This window comes from Oryctolagus cuniculus, chromosome 1 (assembly GCF_051225735.1).
Source record: "Oryctolagus cuniculus isolate XC-2025 breed Fujian yellow rabbit chromosome 1, ASM5122573v1, whole genome shotgun sequence".
Classification (NCBI taxonomy): Eukaryota; Metazoa; Chordata; class Mammalia; order Lagomorpha; family Leporidae; genus Oryctolagus; species Oryctolagus cuniculus.
In genome coordinates this window covers 230,424,050-230,441,891 of record NC_142867.1, presented here as the reverse complement: position 1 = coordinate 230,441,891, position 17,842 = coordinate 230,424,050, and the positions used below count along the sequence as shown (strand labels likewise).

At 57.1% G+C, this 17,842-nt stretch overlaps 1 protein-coding gene across 4 annotated transcripts in view; it reads right to left on the bottom strand.

Annotated features, from left to right (window-relative positions):
• MVB12B (multivesicular body subunit 12B) overlaps positions 1 to 17,842 on the bottom strand; it is a 174,460-nt gene that overhangs the window by 21,737 nt on the left and 134,881 nt on the right. The window lies entirely within an intron of this gene.

The following is a 17,842-nucleotide window of genomic DNA, read 5'->3' as shown; positions in this document are numbered from 1 at the left end:
ACCGCTGCTGGTGCCACTGCTCTGCACAGGACGCCCTCCACCCACACCTCTGCCTGCTTCCGCGTGAAGATGTGAGTGCAGCCACACTGATCGAGGGGGCCCTATGCTGAGTGCCCCAAACCAGAGGCTCCTGGCCCCAGCCCTGGCTTCCCCTGGCACCCATCATGCAAGTCATGCATGACTTGGGAGCGGCGCACAAGCTGCGTCCAGGCTGCCTGATGTCCCTGGGAGAGTCCCTAGAACAAGGGGAGGAGAAGGCTCCCGGGCGGCGGGTTTCTGACATACTCTCAGAATCCAGGCGCTTCCACAACACAGACGGGTCTCCGGGGTTCTGGTTGGCACGGGCTTCTGCATCACACACCAGATCACCCTCAGCCCCCGTCTCTAGGAAGAGCGCCTGACTGTCCCCGCCACTTCCTTGCTCTGCACCCACAGTGCCCTGGGAGGAACCCAGGGCGCCGGGCCCTCCCACTGCCTCCTTTCCCAGGGCCTCATGGGGTCTGTTGCAGACACTGCAGTGGGACGTGGGGGCTGGAGGAGGGAGGGCAGGAGGTCTCGGGCCGCGGGGTGTGGATGCCCCACGTGCCATACTCAGGAGGCTGCAGGATGTGGTGCTGGGGCACTTGCTCCTCTGAAGAGAGGCCGTTAACTCTATAAACACTGGGTGACCTGGGGCAGAGCCCAGCTGCTTCGTGCTCCAGGTCAAGATGTAGCTCACCGGGGCCGGCACCGTGGCTCACTTGGTTAATCCTCCGCCTGCGGCGTCCCATATATGCACTGGGTTCTAGTCCTGGTTGCTCCTCTTCCAGTCCAGCTCTCTGCTGTGGCACAGGAAGGCAGTGGAGGATGGCCCAAATACTTGGGCCCCTGCACCTGCATGGGAGACCAGGAGGAAACACCTGGCTCCTGGCTTTGGATTGGCGTAGCTCTGGCCGTAGCGGCCATTTGGGGGGTGAACCAATGGAAGGAAGACCTTTCTCTCTGTCTGTCTCACTGTCTAACTCTATCTGTCAAATAAATAAATAAATAAAAAGATGTAGCTCATCACAGTGGGTAAGGAGGGGCACCCCACCCCCCTGGGTCAGCGTCCATAGCGGCTGCCCTCAGGGAGCAAAGCTGGCTGTGTAAACACAGAACAAGAGGCCCAGGAGTGACACCCTTGGGAGGGCAATGCAGTCCACAGCCACTGTCATGTTACTGAAGGCAAAGGCCTGGTACAGCCTGGCCGGGTGCTGCCTGCCCCGCTGGCCCAGCCCTGGACACAACCACTCACCTGCAGGGTGGGGTACCTGGGCAGGAAGAGGGACCACCTGGAGACTAACTCACCGGGAACTTTCAGCTGTATTTTTGTTATACTTCAATACGTGAGTGCATTTTCTCAGGAGCCATTCCCCCAGGACAGCTGAGGTCAACCGGAGTGCCCCTCCCCCAACTCCAGAGCCCCCGCGCCAGGGCTGCCCTCACGGGGTTGGTGCAGTCCTAGCACTCCCCGCCCAGCCTGTTTCCTATGCACCTGCCTATTTTCTGCACATACAGAATACAGAATTTTGCTTTGCATGTGTATGTTTTTAATAAAAACAGCATTGCAGCATAACCATTTTGCATTTCAGTTTTCAGGTAACTGAGAGCGAGCCCTCCACGTCGGCACCTACAGCTCCATCTCAGTCTCTGACAGCTGTACAGAAACACGGTGCAGACCAAGGAGGCAGCACACGAAGACCCAAGTACCTAGGTCCCCGACACCCATGGGAGACCCAGATCGGTTCTGTGCTCCTGGCCACGATTGGCCCAGCCCTGGCTATTGTGGGCATTTGGGAAGCCAGCCAGTGGATGGAAGATCTCACTCATCTGTTGTGTGTGTGTGTCTCCACTGTCCAAAAAACCCAAAGATAAATAAAAATTAATTTTAAATGACTTTGGGAGGGAAAAATTTAAATTCATGCATAGTTTTTATCCATAATATGCATTTGTCATACACTTTTTGAAGACCCATTGTACAGGCCAATAAACATTGGCTTATTTTTCTCTTAATCTTTCTTTTGTTATAGGGTCTGTCACAACTAAACTGTCAGAGGAGTAGAGGCAAAATTATTCTTTCTTCTCCTATATGATCCACATTTAACATTAGTATCAAACTTGTTGCAGCAAATAAGACATTTCTGACATATCTTAATTTTAAGCTATCTCTGGCCATTATTAATTCTAGATTTTTTTCTGTTCAAGTCATGTATTGATTCATATTAAAAAAAAAAAAGAAAGAAATAGGGTGCAGAGAAACACGGCTGGCTCTAAGGAGTCCTGACAGCCACTGTGGTGGCCCGAGGCCATCATAAGGTCCCTGGGGTGACCGGGTCAGACTTGTACCTTACAGCTGTGTCCCTAGCAGGCGAGTGGCTGCGGGCTGGAGGGGAGGGGGTTCTGCCGGCAATCAGGTGGTGGTGCAGGCAGGATGCAGACGGAGGAGACCTGGTTGCCGGCTGCAGAAGGGCCGAGAGGAGTCAGGGCGACTTCAGGACCTGGCGTAAGCAGCTGGGAGAACGGGGGTGCCGGGGACCTACATGGGGGAGCAGCAGGGCTGAGGCTGAGTGGACTCCATTGCTCTGCACTGGGTCCCTGCCCAGGAGGGAACACTGGTCTGTTCCGGCCGGAACAGACCAGGATCATGGACTGCTTGGTTAGAACTGTGTTTCAGATGGAAACTCAGCAACTGGACCTGCAGGTGGGGTAGGAGAGCCCAGAAACTACCGGTTTGGTGGTAATTGAGGCCATGAGAGAAGATGAAATATTCTGGAAGAAAACCTGGTGAGATTTAAGAGAGGCAGGCCCAGGGTAGAGCTGACAAAGGCCAACTTTCATTGCTTAAGTTGAGGAAGAATTGGCAAAAACAATGGAAGATCAGAATACACAGTGATGCTGGACCAAAACTGGAGGAATCAGCATAAAGTTGGTTTTAACATGCAGATTTCTATATGAATACATGTAGGCAACACATTTACACAGATGAGCACACAGACAGGTACGTGTGCTTTCTCTCTGTTGAGCGTCTAGAAGCAGACCTCCGAGAGCAGTGAGCACACCTAGCCCGCAGGTTTGGGTTTCTAACACCCTCCTATGAAGGCAACAGGGGCCTCTGGAGAAGCCGCTAACTCACGGCTGTCAGGGAAACAAGCCAGGGACACCTTGCTGTGCAGAGGTAAGGGCGCTCCCAGAGTCGCAGGCGCCCAGCAAGGGGACCCAGCAGCCAGCCTGAACGTGGGATGGGGGTCAGCATCAGAACAAAGGGGCTGCACCAATCGGACTAGACGGGTGAACTGGGATGACAAAGCGCTTCCGTAAGCCGCCAATTAATGAGCCATGAAGGAAGGATGGAGTTAAAGCTATCAGTGGGCACGAACACTGGCAGGTGAAACTTTGATGAGGAACAGGCCACTCACATCGTCTTCAGGTATCTCCCACAAATCACTCATTAATACCAAGGGGGAGGCCGGCGCCGTGGCTCACTAGGCTAATCCTCCGCCTAGCGGCGCCGGCACACCGGGTTCTAGTCCCGGTTGGGGCGCCGGATTCTGTCCCGGTTGCCCCTCTTCCAGGCCAGCCCTCTGCTGTGGCCAGGGAGTGCAGTGGAGGATGGCCCAGGTGCTTGGGCCCTGCACCCCATGGGAGACCAGGAAAAGCACCTGGCTCCTGGCTCCTGCCATCGGATCAGCGCGGTGCGCCGGCCGCAGCACGCCGGCCACGGCAGCCATTGGAGGGTGAACCAACGGCAAAGGAAGACCTTTCTCTCTGTCTCTCTCTCTCACTGTCCACTCTGCCTGTAAAAAAAAAAAAAAAAATCAAGGGGGAGGCCGGCGCCGCGGCTCACTAGGCTAATCCTCCACCTGCAGTGCTGGCACCCCGGGTTCTGTCCCGGTCGGGTCGCCGGGTTCTGTCCCGGTTGCTCCTCTTCCAGTCCAGCTCTCTGCTGTGGCCCGGGAAGGCAGCTTATGGAACAGGAGCAAACGTGACACTGGCAGAAGCTTAGAAGTACTTGTGCACCAGGCATGACCACGTGCGGAAGCCCAGACGGCCTCCTGGAGCGTGAGATACCACGTGAAACAGAGGTGAGAGGTCTCAGCTGCGGCCGCCCTAGACAAGCAGCCTGCCGATGGCCAGACTCATGGGTTGGCCCAGCCCAGGCCAGCTAGCCCAGCCAGGCTGACCCAGACAGGAATAACACCTGCTGACCCACAGCACTGGGAGACATGGCAAACGCGGGCTGTATTAAGCTCTCAGCTTTAGGGTGGTTTGTTACGCAGCAAGAATTAACCAATGGAGGGGTTGCATCTTTGAGAGGAAATTCACATGGATTTTTCCAGGCACTGCTATCTCCTTTATATTGGCTGCCTTAAACAGAGAGCTAATGGCAAGAGCGTGGGTGTCACACAGCCTTGAGTTCAGATCCCAGGCCTGCCCAGCAGGGGCTCAGCACTGCAGAGCCCACTTTCTGAGCCTCTGTAAATGGGGCTGGTTATTCCAGGGGAGCTGCGAGGGTTCAGAAATCTATCGCTTGCAAAGTGCACGCCACTGTGCTCGCTATGCTGCCGTCACCACCACACCGACACAAAGGCTGGGGGAAGCATCCTCACTGCTCCCAGTGCCCCAGACTCCATCACCCAGGACAAGCTCCAGGGTGGCCATGTCCTCAGCTCCCGGGACAGTGCTTAGCATAGAACAGGAAGCCAAAATGTAGCTATCGAATAAATAAGGAGACAAGAACTGGCCTTGGAGTCAGGGAACCCGCGTGCGGCTCAGTTGGGTCTCACCGTTCCCATCTGTGGGCGAGAGGGTTGGGCTGTGCCAGCGTCTTCTCCCCCTCGTGCTCAAAACCATGCCCCAGGGGGCCCTGGGCATCAGCGTGTGCCCAGCTCCCAGAGGACCCAACTCAGCGCCTGGATATGAGCAGCCCTGAGCGAGATGGTATCTGAAGTCCAGCTCTGACACCGTCAGTCACACACCTGGCAGGAGTCACCACAAACATTAAATAAGTGTGGGTGATCGGAAAGGCTGGGAGCAACTTGCAAACCCCAGCAAGTCGCCTGGGACATCACGGCTCCCAGCTGACTTCTGTCACCTCACCCAAGCTCACTCAAAACAGCTCCGCCAAAGTCGGACGCAAAGGTAAGGGTAGGTCCCGAGCCAGGCACCTTCCCTCTCCTCCCCAGGGCCACAGGGCAGGAAGCGAGGGCTCTCGGAGCCTCTGGCGCCAGGACTGACCATCCCACTCTGCAGCACGTGGGAGCAGGGGGGGTCCATGCAGGGGAGCACAGAGCGCCAGAGGCACCTGCTGGCCTCTCCCAGCACCTTGTGACCGCCCGGCAAGGGGTCACACCATCTACCAGGAAGGAGCTGACGCTCAGCGGGAAGCGGCCGCGGAGCTGGGACCACGGCTGAGCGCATGCCTCCCACCAGATAAAGGACAAGGTGGCACACAGAGAAGCAGTCACAGGAGCTCCAGAGCAGAACATGGAAGAAGGCTGGGAAGGGACTGAAGGCTACACAGAGTGAAGAGGTGTGATGCTCTCACGGGGGATGGGCCACACACAAAGGCCCCACCCAGCTACTCCGGAGTTCATTTCCACCGGGTCATTCCTTTACCCAAAGCCTTCTGAGGCTTCCTAGAGCTCTCGGGTGGTGTCCAGGCCTCACAGGCTGGCTTCAGCCTGCGTGCACCCCAGCCACCCTCCTCCCCTCTGCACCCTGCTCCCAGCACCTCCAGCCTTACCACCCCAATCTGCCGCCCATCTCCCACTGAGAAGTACGTGTGTGCACACGGCACGCCTGGCTTGCTGTGGGCTCTGCCTGGGGAGCACACCCCTACTGTCTTCTTGTGAACCCCTGAACCTTGGAACATTTCCTCTGGGCTGCCACTCGGCAGGCTGAGCTCTACTGTTCTGTCCCAACCCCTCCCCCCATGAGCTCTGTGGGGGAACCATGCTGGCCCAAGGCCCGTGGGTGGTGGGGCCTCTCAGTGGAAAAGCTGTTTTGCAATGGGAAATCTCTGTGGCTCTGGGAAAGGGGCCATCCCCACTCCTTCCATTGATCCCTTGAACATTACTCATTTACCTGCCGAGTGCTTACAGCAACGAGACAGCAGGACAACTGGGCAAACTGGAAAGGTAGGACTTCATGATCAATTTTACTGGAGACTGCTCAACAGGCTAACAAAAATAGCACAAAATGTGGCACCTTAGTTCCGTGGCGCCGAGAAGTTGGACCCTGATTAGTGGGACCAAGTTCCCTGGGATGTGAACACCTGGGCGAATGTGAGAATCAAGGCTGACCGCCTCAGAGGTGAGCCCCGAAGGGAGAAGCTGTGAGGGCCCCAGGCCCATTTTCCCAGAGCCACCAGGTTTGGATTCCCAAAGACCAGTCACAGCGATACAGGTAGGGGCCAAATAAGGAGCCGTCTGCTGCAGAGAGCCACAACTCACACTGGATGAAGACGGCACCGCCTGCGTGCATTAGGACCAAGCAGGCCATCACTTAACAAACAAAACTCCCTTCTCCTGGAGTTTCTCAGCATCACAGAAAGCTCAAATACTGGACTGCTCAGATCAAAACCAAACACCTGGCTGTCTTCCCCCTGGTGTAGCTAGACTGGCAGCATGTAGCTGGGGTGGACACTGCTGATGGTCCTCTCTGGATGCACCCAGGAGGGAGACCCCAGGCTACACTTGTGGCTGGGCCAGGGCACAGCACTCCCAGGCCTGTATGGAGGTGTGTTTCCACTCAGCTGTGCCTATCGGGACACTTTTCCCCAGGAAAGAGTTCCTCTGCCCCTGAGCTCAGGTACAGGGGACACGGGTTCTGGATCGTGGTGCTGTGAGGATGAAGGAGCAGCCCAAGACAGCACTGAGGACCCAACTGCCTTTCCCTTTGATTTGGGGATCCCTGAGCAGGTCGGCCCCTGCCTAATCTCTGGGTTCTCACTGCCCAGATTTCAGATTTAATATTAACCTTTAAAAGGCCCACCACAGGGCCAGGGTGCAGAGGGTTAGGCCAATGCCAGCAATCCACAGGCGCACATTCCGGCTGTTCTGCTTCTGACCTGGGAAAGCAGAGTGCTTGGGCCCCTGCCACTCATGTGGGGGACCTGGATGGAGTTCCAGGCTTCTGGTTGCAGCCATCTGGGGAGTAAACCAGTGGTGGAAGACCTCTCTCTCTAATTCTGTCTTCCAAATAGAAGTATATAAATCCTTAAACAAACAAAGAGATGCCACAAAGACGCATCCTCTCAGTGTAGGTTGCTGTTTTGCTGTCGGTTCATCGGGGGGAACAGGTGGGCGGCTGCCGCCCACCTCTGACTGTCCCTGTCACGTCCACCTCCTGCACCCGACGCGCTCCTGCAGAACTCCGCAGCGCCCAACACGAACCATTCGGCCGCTCCAGCTGCGGTCTGAGCTCAACCTCGGGATTTAGTAATAGCGGCCTGCTGGCATTACTCGAATTTCTGGAGCTGATGAACTTTTACAGGCAACACGAACTGAAATAAGGAGCATGGAGATGACAAGAAATTTTAATCCCGGGTTCTTTGAACTATCCAGCATAATAAGCACTTGTTCCTTCCTACAGTGGGCATGTGAAAGAGAAATCCAAGTAATAATTGCAGTAATTATCCTGAAAAAATATGCAAAGACTAATGGTGATTATGAAAACCTGGGTAATTGTTCTCTGAAGTCATCACTGATCAAGTGCAGTGTGGACTTGTGGCTGCCAGGGAACTGCTGACCCTGAGCCCCAGGTGGGCATGGAAATGTGACACACGGGCTCCCTCCCTGGGAGCATCCCCCCGTGTTTGCCAAAGTGCCTGTCATCACTGCGAGCACCCCGGCCTGCGTTTTAACTTTCCCCCACCCCCGGCGCCCTGAAGGGGTTCCATGATGCCCCTGATGGGATGCGTATGTCACTGTGGTTCAAAGCCCCAAGTTCAACTTGTTATTTATTCAAATAATTAATTATTCTTGTATCCATCGAGCAGTTTGTCATGACACATTAATGACTTGATAGACTCCCATGAACTGGTGAACACAGAACAGAGAGCGTTTTTATCGTCATTTAATTTTAAAACGATCCTGTGTGAAATTATCTGGTCGTGAGTGATGGGAGCATAAAGAACACACTCAGCAAAGCCCTTTTGGATCATTGCTTTATTAATGGTAACGTCAGGGAAATGAAAAATGCTAACATTGTCATATTCTGCGGCTGGGGGGAGATGAATAGCGGGGGAGTGGGCGAGGGCTCCGCGCGCTCACCGCCAGGAGCGCCGGCCCGCCTGGGGGCCACCTCCATGCCCAGGCAGCCTTTTTGGGTTTACAGCTTTGTCGGACTCCTGGCATCTTCACTTTGCATGTGTGGGCTTTCCTTTTTTTTTTTTTTTTTACTTGAATTTTGCATTAGTGATATAAAGCACCCTCACAAAAACATTTCGCTTTATTGCTTTGAACATTAAATGCTATTAATCCAATAGAAAAACGTTAAAGATATTGCTGTCACCTTTAAATGTGAAATGATACTAGGAGCTAAAAATCGCTGGGTTAGTGGAAAAGATGTTCCCCGACCATCCCTCAGTCCTGAGACAGCCATGCTGGGCTGATGATCAAATGCTACTTCCACACGGCTCACAGCACAACATCTGCTCAGAGGAGGCTTCTGTTTAGCTTTGTCCCCCCTTTCTAGTGTGTAAATCGCTTCTCGATTGTTTTGATCGCAAACTTGGGAATCTATGCAAACTACTCCTTGGCACTGTGATCTAAAGACAATCGCAGCAATCCCCTGGGCCCCAGCTCCAGGCTGCGGGATCCAGGAAGGTCTGAGGAGCGGGCGGGGCCGCACAGGGACCACGGAGCAGGAGCCAGACGCTGTCCCTGGCCTCTAGCGAAAGAAGCAGTGGGCTGATCTTCCCTTACCAACTTCCTGCTCTGTTGGATGCCCAAGCCGGGGAGCAGCAGGGATGCGGCCCCTCCCCCATGCCAGTGACCAGTCCTCTCGATCCCAGAGAATGGTGGTAGTGGTGCAGCTCCCATTTCTCAAACCCTTACTCTGCTAGGCAGAGCGCTCCAGACGCTTTCTGTAAAGGGACTGAATGCTCAAGGGGTCTGCATGTGTGCACACATGAGTGTGTGTGCATGCATGCACGTGGCTGTGCATTTGCTTCCCACTTTACAGACAACATTCTGGCTAACCGCACGCAAGTCACCAGCCCTGAGCATGTGGCCAGCAGAGCCAAGGCCAAGGCTGCATCCTGGGAGGCTGATTCCTGTAGTTCTTAGTTCTTCCCAGAGATCTCTTTGACACCTGCTCCCCTGTCCGCCACTGTCCCAGAGTCTGTCTCCCCACCATGCTGTGGCTTAAACCCAGCCCTCTGGCTCCCCCTGCACTGGACTCCAGGGTGAGGGGACACGCCCAACCCCTGGCCCTATTAGCTGCGTGGCTGCTCCTGTCCCCACATTCCCTGGAGTCCGAGTGACTCCCCTTCCACAGCGCAAAGTGCAGGGAAAGCACAGCCGAGAACGAGGGAGCAGAAGCAGGGACGAGAGAATTCCAGGAACACACACACGGAGAACGCGGACGGCCTGAGCTGCTCACTGTGTTGGATGCCTTCCTGTTTCACATGGAGACCGTGGGGCCTGAATGCCCGTACCTCTCTCGGGGGCATCTCCAGCGAGGTGGCAGCAAGGTTGCTGGTCCTGCAGAGCGCGCCTGGCGCACTCCGTCAGAGCTCTGCCAGGTGTAGAGGCCGTGGGGGACTCCTACGGACCCCTCCGGGAGACAGGCAGGCCACCCCTGGAGCAGCCTGGACTGACTTTGATGAGATTGCACGTGTCCTACGCTGGGGACAAGACAGTGGGCTGCAAGAGGAGCCCCAGGTTGAGAGTCCAGCCACCCCAAGCCACGGGACAAGCTACTTCCCGACCGGGGCAGCTCCGCGTGAGAAGCCAAACTGCGGAAACGAACCAGAATTGCAGGCGCCCTTGCCCTCTGCACACACTATCCCGCAAGAGGGGGTGCGGGGCGCCTGCGGGAGAGGCGCCAGGTGGCAGGGGCACAGCGCGTCCTCAGAGCTGCCCCTGCACTGCGCAAGAGGCATGCTTTCCAAGCACCGGTCCTCAAACTTCCCGGTGTGAGAGTCCCCAGGGCTCGGAGGAAACCTCTAGACTCTGGCTCCAGACTGCAGGCGCTCAGCACCAGGAGACACATGGCTCTGCCTGGGTGGTGCTCCGGCGAGGGTCTCACAGGCGCAGTCCTAGAACCTTCCCTGCACAAACAGGGCTTTGCACTGCCCGTAAGGCTTGCCCGTGACAGGAGCAGGCCGTCTGACATGGGTCGGAGCAGGTGCCTGGAGAGCTGTGGGCTTCATGCCGGCATGGTGCTGGGCCCTTCCCGGTGTCACTCTGAGACGCAAACAGGACCAGCCCAGTTTGCAGCCATGGGAGATGAGGGAGCCGGGCAGTCGCGCTCAGAAGGCCAGGCCCTCGACTCCAGTGTAATTTAAGGCAAGATGTCCAGAACACCCAGTGCCCAGGGAAAGCCGGGCACTCATCCACTGCTGGCCAACTTGTCACTGCTCACGTGGCGCAGCCTGGGTCTCCCTTTAGTCCAGGCCGTTAGTGGACTGGGCCTCTCGACCTGAGGATAAAAGGGGCCCAGCGAGGCCCCCGGTCTGTCTCTCACCACACAGTGTCTTCCGAGCCGAGCGGAAGATGACCCTAGGGCTTGGGCCTCTGACAACCATGTAAGAGAACCGGATGACACTCCTGGCTCCAGGCTTTGGCCTTGCCCAGCCCTGGCTGTTACAACCATTCAGGGAGAGATTTCTCTCTCCTTTTCTCTATATAATTTTGACTTTCAAATAAATAAATAAATAAATAAATCTTTTAAAATGATAAACAAAACTGGGCCTCGGTGGGATGGGGATGACTGAGTGGGGTCCCGGCAGGATACTCAGCACTGGGGCCAGTGTTGTCATAGCAGGTTAAGATGCCACCTGCCACACTGGCACCTGTAAGAGCTCTGGTTGATGTCCCAGCTGCTCCACTTCTGATCCTGCTCCCTGCTCACGCGCCTGGGACAGCAGCAGAGGATGGCCCGAGTGCTGGGGCCCTGTACCCACGTGGGAGACCCAGATGAAACTCGTGGTTCCTGACTTCAGCCTGGTCCAGCCCCAGCTGTTGTGGCCATTTGGGGAGTGAACCAGTGGATGGAAGATCTTTCTCTGTGTCTCTCCCTCTAATTCTGCCTTTCAAATAAATCAAACACATCTTCAGAAACCATCAATCCTACCGAAAAACCAGCCACTGGTGCTGCAGAGAAAGACGGAATCTCAGGAGCCTGGGCTATGGGGCTCACTGGGCGGGGCCGGGGGAGAGGGAGGGAGTCTGGGATCCATTAGGGAGTGGGATGCGGCCACTTGGTGTGGAAGGACGAGGAGGGGATCTGCAAGGGTGCCCCCCTGAAAACTGCCGGTGGCAGGGCAGAGATGAGTGCTGGTGAAACTGCGGCCTGCGGAGCCACACAGAAAATACAGGATTGTCTGCTCTGCTTCAGGAGGAAGCCGGGAGCCTCTGGGGCCACCTCCCTGGGAGAAGGTGGCCTCAGGAGGTCGGGAAGCCCACTTCTTCCTGTTATTCTTTCATAAACTGAAGACAAATCGCGGCCGACTGCAGCTGCTAACCTGCCGAGAACCCCGAGTGCAGGCTGCACAGAACTGGTGTTCAGTGCAGATGAACTTGGCCCTGGCCGAAAGAAGACACCTTTGAGCCCAGTCTCTCAGGAGGTAGAGGAAGGCACTCGCGGAGTGAGGAGTCCTTTTCCTCCCCGGCTCCAGAGAAGTCTGTGAGATTCAAGCCAGGCTACACCCGAGCTGGAAACACCCCGAGGTGGGAAGCAGGAAAAGCGAAATGGGAACGCCAGCCAAGTGCACCAACAGGGCGTTTTAAAAACCCTGGGTCTTGGACCAATTCTTTTTCATAAAAGCAAACTCACCATTAAAATTATTACTAACAGTGATGTAATATGGAGAGGAATTTATGTAAGTGACAAAATTTATTTAAGTAACTTTATAAACGACGTCACTTTTTATTTATGGCATCGTTAGTTCTAACGGTTCGCCAGAAGGTTTCACGGCTGCAGGGCTGCACTAGGGGGGAGCGGTGACGTACCCAGCAGCTATCGACCCAGTTGGAGACTTGGGGAGACGCCAGGGGAGGCTCCCCCAGAAACATTCGCGGTCTAATTATGGTGTGGGGAGGAGAAGCTCAAAATGATCTATCAATACTTGCTGTTATCACCCCAGCCGCTGTTATCACCTGCTGGGTCCTCGTGGGTGGGAAGCGCCGAGGCCCGCTGCCCTCGGCACGCTCATCCTCACCAGCGCGGCGGGCGCGCTCTCTGCTGGCCCAGGCAGCTGCGGGGTGGTGAGCAGGGCCCACACGGGATTTCGCCCTGCCTGGCTCTGGGCGAGAGAGGTGGCGGTGAGCGAGTGTGTGACACACGGAAGACGGCAAAGCGGAGCCCCTGCAGCTGAGGGGAGCGGGCAGAGCAAACACGCTAGCGGCCACACTCCTTTCACACGTGTGTAAAACCTTTGGAATTTCGCTGGAAAAACGTTGTTTCAAAAGTGACCTTTGAAGTCTGACATAAAAGCTGAGCGGCCACTTCCCGGCACGGAACGCGGGTTTTAAGCGGCTGAAGGGAGCACGGGGCGCCGTGGGCAGTGGGCTGGGCTGCATCCGCTCCTGCACACCCGCCCCTTGGGCTTTCCCACCTTACTGCACCTGCCCACGTCTCTCGTAGGTGGTCCCTCATGGGACCCCAGACACTCATTTTCTCTCTCACCGCTCTTCCCCTGTGGGAAGGATGCTGGATGGTTCTGTGAGTGATCACGACGCGTGCACGCACGTGAGAGGTGTGTGCAGGCTGTGGCCATCAGCGCAGCAGACGCAGGCGAGCACGGCTGCCCCACAGAACCCGCTGAGCTGAACACGGTTGGTCTGCAGTTGCTGAGTGCTCCATACCCCTTTTACTTCTGCATCAGTTAGCAATTATCCTTGCCCTTCCCCCCCTCACCTTCCCAGATACCCAATCACGCCAGCCAAAAAAATGCACCCGAACTCCTAAATCACCCCCATGTGTGTCAGCAACATCAAAGGCCTGTGGCGGACAGCCTCTGACAACGCTCTCTCCGCTGCTGGTGCAAACCTCTTCTCACTTATTAACCGAGACCAGAGAGGCCCAACAGCTGCCTTCTTATTTCCAGCAGCTTTGGGGAAAGAACCCAGGACGGCCAGCAACCAAGCGGGCCCGTGGAAAGTGCTGCACTGGCTGCTCTCAGATCACTCCTGGGCTGTTCTCCACCGGGCAGCACCGGCTGCTGGGCATGGCAGCGGTGCCCGAGCCCCTCAGGAAAGCCCCTCCTGGGCCAATGGCTGCCTGGCCTCTCCTGTGTCAGCATCAGGCAGAGTGACACGCCCGCAGCAGGGCCGCAGGGGTTCATAAACGACTGGCTGGCGGCGCCAGGAACTGCTCAAGGTCCATTTTTTAAATGCACATTCTCCCCGGAGGCCCTGGCTGTGCGCATGCGTGCGCACACCTGCTATGAAGGCACTACTACACTCTCCCCCTTTTCATCTGCCAGAGAAAAAGGGACGGCTGCTGGCCACTGATGGCTGGGATGTGGCCTCGTCTACGCACGGCCACAGGGACTGGGGCCTGGTGGACGGCACAGCTTGCACAGAACCAGTAAGAGGGCTGAGGGACTAAACAGTGTGGCTTTCCTGAGCACCAAGCCTTGGCGTTCCAGCTGCCCTCAATCGCTGAGCTGCATGAAGTTTTCAGAGACTCAGCCAGCTGACCTAGCCTGCCCCTCGTATCCCACCTGGCCTTCCACTGCTTCCCTGCGGCTGGGGGCGGTGGGTCCCCAGGAATCCTCAGAGCTGGATCAGAAAGGTACATAAGACCCCTGCAGATGACCCATCATGCACACACGGCCCGCGGCCCACCGGCCTTCTCCCTTCCTGCCTCTTAAGGGCAGCACACTTGTCCTAGTGTGAGCTCCCTTGGACCCCCGCCTGGTCGGTTGGAACTCCTGCCTCTGGACATGACCCTGACTGTTCCCTGGGCTACCGAACCCTCTCTGGGGGCCTTGCTATATCTCACCCCCAGGTCCCCCCGTGGAACACAGAGGAGCTGCTGCTGCTGGGACTACTCACCCAGCCACTGTCCACCGAACGCCCACGTGTTCCCGGCCCTCCTCCACCTGTCAGTGCACCTGTAAAACCGTGACCGCTCACTGGTTCCCTGACTGACCCCTGGGGGCCAGACCATCGGGCAGGCTTTGCCTCATTTACTCTCACAGCTTTTCATGCCTCTTGTTTTCACAGCAGAGGAAGCCAGGGCCCAAACGGTGAAGGGCTTGTTCCCGGCCCCCAGTCGCAGTGTCCGAGTGCATTTGCAGGGCTGGGGGGGTCTCCCCACGAGGCCTCTGCCTCCCTCTCAGACCCTGCTCTCCTGATGCTGCACAGATCTCACGCCAGGTGGGGAACCAGCGCCCACCACGGGTGCTGCAGCCCTGGGAGGCAGGCGCCACAGTGCAGGGGCCACGGTTGCCCTCACATCTCTCCTTTGGACTGGCCTGGGCGACACACTGGCCTGCACCTGAGGGCCTGGCTGCCACCTCTGCTCGGCCTGCCTCCCAGACCCTCTGCTGGAAGCGAGGGGCGAGAGCCCTTTCAGCCACCACTACGCTGTGCATGGTCGAGTGTGGTGGAGAGGAGCCGGAGCCGGATCCGGGCTGCCGAGAGCTGGGAGTTCCCTGTGCTCCCGTGCCTCGGGAGGTTAAGGACACCCCAGCTCCGGGGCTTCCTGTGAGCATGGCGGCGCTGGGAGTGACACAGAGGGAGCAGGGGCGCACACTGCAAATGCAGGCTGCTTTGCGGCTCCTCACTTGCCAGAGGGGAGAGAAATGAGCGCCCTCTGTCATTGCTATGCGTCCCCCTCAACCCTAAAACGCAGTTTCCGTGCAGGATCCTCACATGGGAGGGAGCAGGGCAGGGGCGGCCGACCCACAGGCTGACATGACAAATAAGCCGCAGGCCGACAGTGTCTCCAGGACATTGGCATTTGCTTCGTCATTTGGGCTTGCCATCTGTGCCACCCTGGCGGGGCTGGCTCCCAGGCTGCTCTGGGGCATGCAGGGGGCCCATCAGCCCCTGGACAGGTTTGCAAGTTCCGCGGACCCCGTGAGAGGGCACGGAGGCTGCCTGCTGCCTCCCGGGAGCCAGGCTGTCCTCTCCGGGGAGGGCCGGGGTCCCTGGAACAGCAGGGCTCACCCCCTGCTTGTGCTGCCCGGCCCAGGCCACTGCCAGGGAGGCCCAGATGGTGACATGAACGTACAGCAGGAGGCTGGGGGCACAGGGACCGGTAATGCTACGCGAGTCCCCCAGGGAGCATGCAGTCAAGGAAATGAGGGGGAAGAACCTGAAACTCAGACAGAGCAGGAGGGCTCTGAAGGAATTCTGTGCGAGGCACAGTGGGGGCCGGGGGCACTGTCTCCACTGGCTGTGCGGCCTCCCTGCACCTCAGTTCCTCATTTGTAAAACGGGGAGACAGTGATGGCAGGTGCTTCCCAGGGTGGCCTCAGGACGCCAGGGTGCCGTGGCTCCATAAGCACTGACTGCTGTCCCAGATGCCAGACACGGGCCACTGGCTTCCTCGCAAGAGGCCGCTCAAGACAGGACAAAGGGCAGCCCCTTCCTCACAGGCGACAACACGAGTGCTCCCAGGACACTCAGGGCCTCGTGGGCCAGGGCTAGCAGCGCGCCCAGACCTCAGGGCTCGGAGGCAGGAAGTGGCTCTGTTTGCCACATTACGGCTCTCCTCGCTTTTACCCGTGAAGAATGGCTCCCTGCTTTCCCCTGGGAAGCAGCCGCGGTGAGGAGGCGCTGCGGGCACAGCCACGCGCATCCGCAGCTACGCTACTGACAGGAAGCCAGGGAGGCCGCGCCTGCCTGTCAGGCAGCCTGTGAGCGAGAGGCCTGGGGACTGCGACAGCCTGTCCCCATCTGCCAGGAGCAGCGCGGCCTGCGAGCCTTCTCCACCCACCACCTCAGCGTGCCGCGGAGCACAGCTGACTCCCGCAGCCTGCGCTGGGATTTCCATGATGGCAGGTCACATCGGGCGGGGGCCCTACCTTCTGAGCACCCCCGACTGCACAGCTCTCTGCCAGGCCCCGTGCGTGGTACTGACCAGACGGGCCCTGCGCCGGGCACCGGGACTCCCTCAGTGGCTGAGTCTGTGAATGCCCTGACTGCACTCTCTCAGCCCCTCGAGGGACAGGTGCAGGGAGCTGTGCCCTGGACAGGACAGCCGGCAGGTGACGGGGCTCACGCCAGCCTAGAAGGTGCCCCGTCTCCCAAATCCCAGCTCTTTCTTCTCTGCCATGCTGCCTGGTGTCCCTGGGTATGCCCCTGGAGTATCACCAGGTGACGAGGGACGATTTTCAAATAAGCCCTTCCAGCGCTCAAAGGTCTGGGATCAGGATCTTGATGTTTTAAAGCAAGTGAATGAGCTGCTTTTCACAATGAACTCTGCGAATGGAACGGGACAGCTGCAGAGGTCAGCTCCTTCAACGACAGGGTGGTTACCTGGCCAGGACAGGCGAGGCAGGGCTGGACGGCGCAGCAAGTGCTCGGGTCCTGCCGGGGCTGGCAGCTCTGGATGCCGGGCTCCAGCCTGCGAGGAGGGGTGGGGCAGCTGAGCAGCACGCGGCAGGCTGTGCTCGGGGTGCAGGGGGCTGGGGGTGCCCATGGGGGCAACCAGAGAACAGCAGTTGCCGGGGTGGCTTCTGGGGAGACTGCACGGAGTGCGTGTGGGGTCTGGTGGGGATGCTGACGGGGCACAGGAAGCCCCCGGCTGGAGGAACACCTAGGCAGAGGTCCAGCAGGCAGGGGCTGCCCCAAAGGAGGCGGCTCACCAGGCCAGTGCGGCCGCGCCTGCAGAGTCCTGGAGCCTGCCTGAAACAGGAGCCTCAGGGGACTCACGGCCAAAACCGCCAAGTGCAGGGCAAAGAGGAAATGTCACGAGCGCTGCAAGGCTGCGCGGCCCACATGACGGGACGTGGGACAGACGGAGTAGCATGAGAAGAAACCTGCACAATAAAGGCCAATGTTCTTTGGTCAAGTAAGATGTATGCAAGTATCTCCTGTGTGGACGTGTGTGTGAAGGGGTCTTCAAAAATTCGTGTAAAATGCTTTATAAAAAACTACACACGGGTTTCAAAAAAGTTTTTAAACAAAAATAAATTCATCTTTAAATTCACTTTTACATTAACTTGTTGAGGTACCTTTGTATGTCCTTCTAACCTACTTGGCCAAAGAATGGTGAGAGAGAGAGAGAGAGAGAGACAGACAAGCATTGTGCCTTAGAGAAAGAAGACATATTTCCAGTGTCAAGGGAACATTACTAAACCTGATCACATATTAGATCACAGACTCAATAAATTTGGAAAAAAAAAGAATTATGGAGTCTCTATTCTCTTACCACTTATGCAGTAAAATTAGAAATAAGAAAAGTTAAGCAGAATCTCAATTACTGGGGGGAAAAATGTACCTTTTTTTTTTTTTTTTGACAGGAAGAGTGGACAGTGAGAGAGAGACAGAGAGAAAGGTCTTCCTTTGCCGTTGGTTCACCCTCCAATGGCCCCTATGGCCGGCTCACCGCGCTGATCTGAAGGCAAGAGCCAGGTGCTTCTCCTGGTCTCCCATGCGGGTGCAGGGCCCAAGCACTTGGGCCATCCTCCACTGCACTT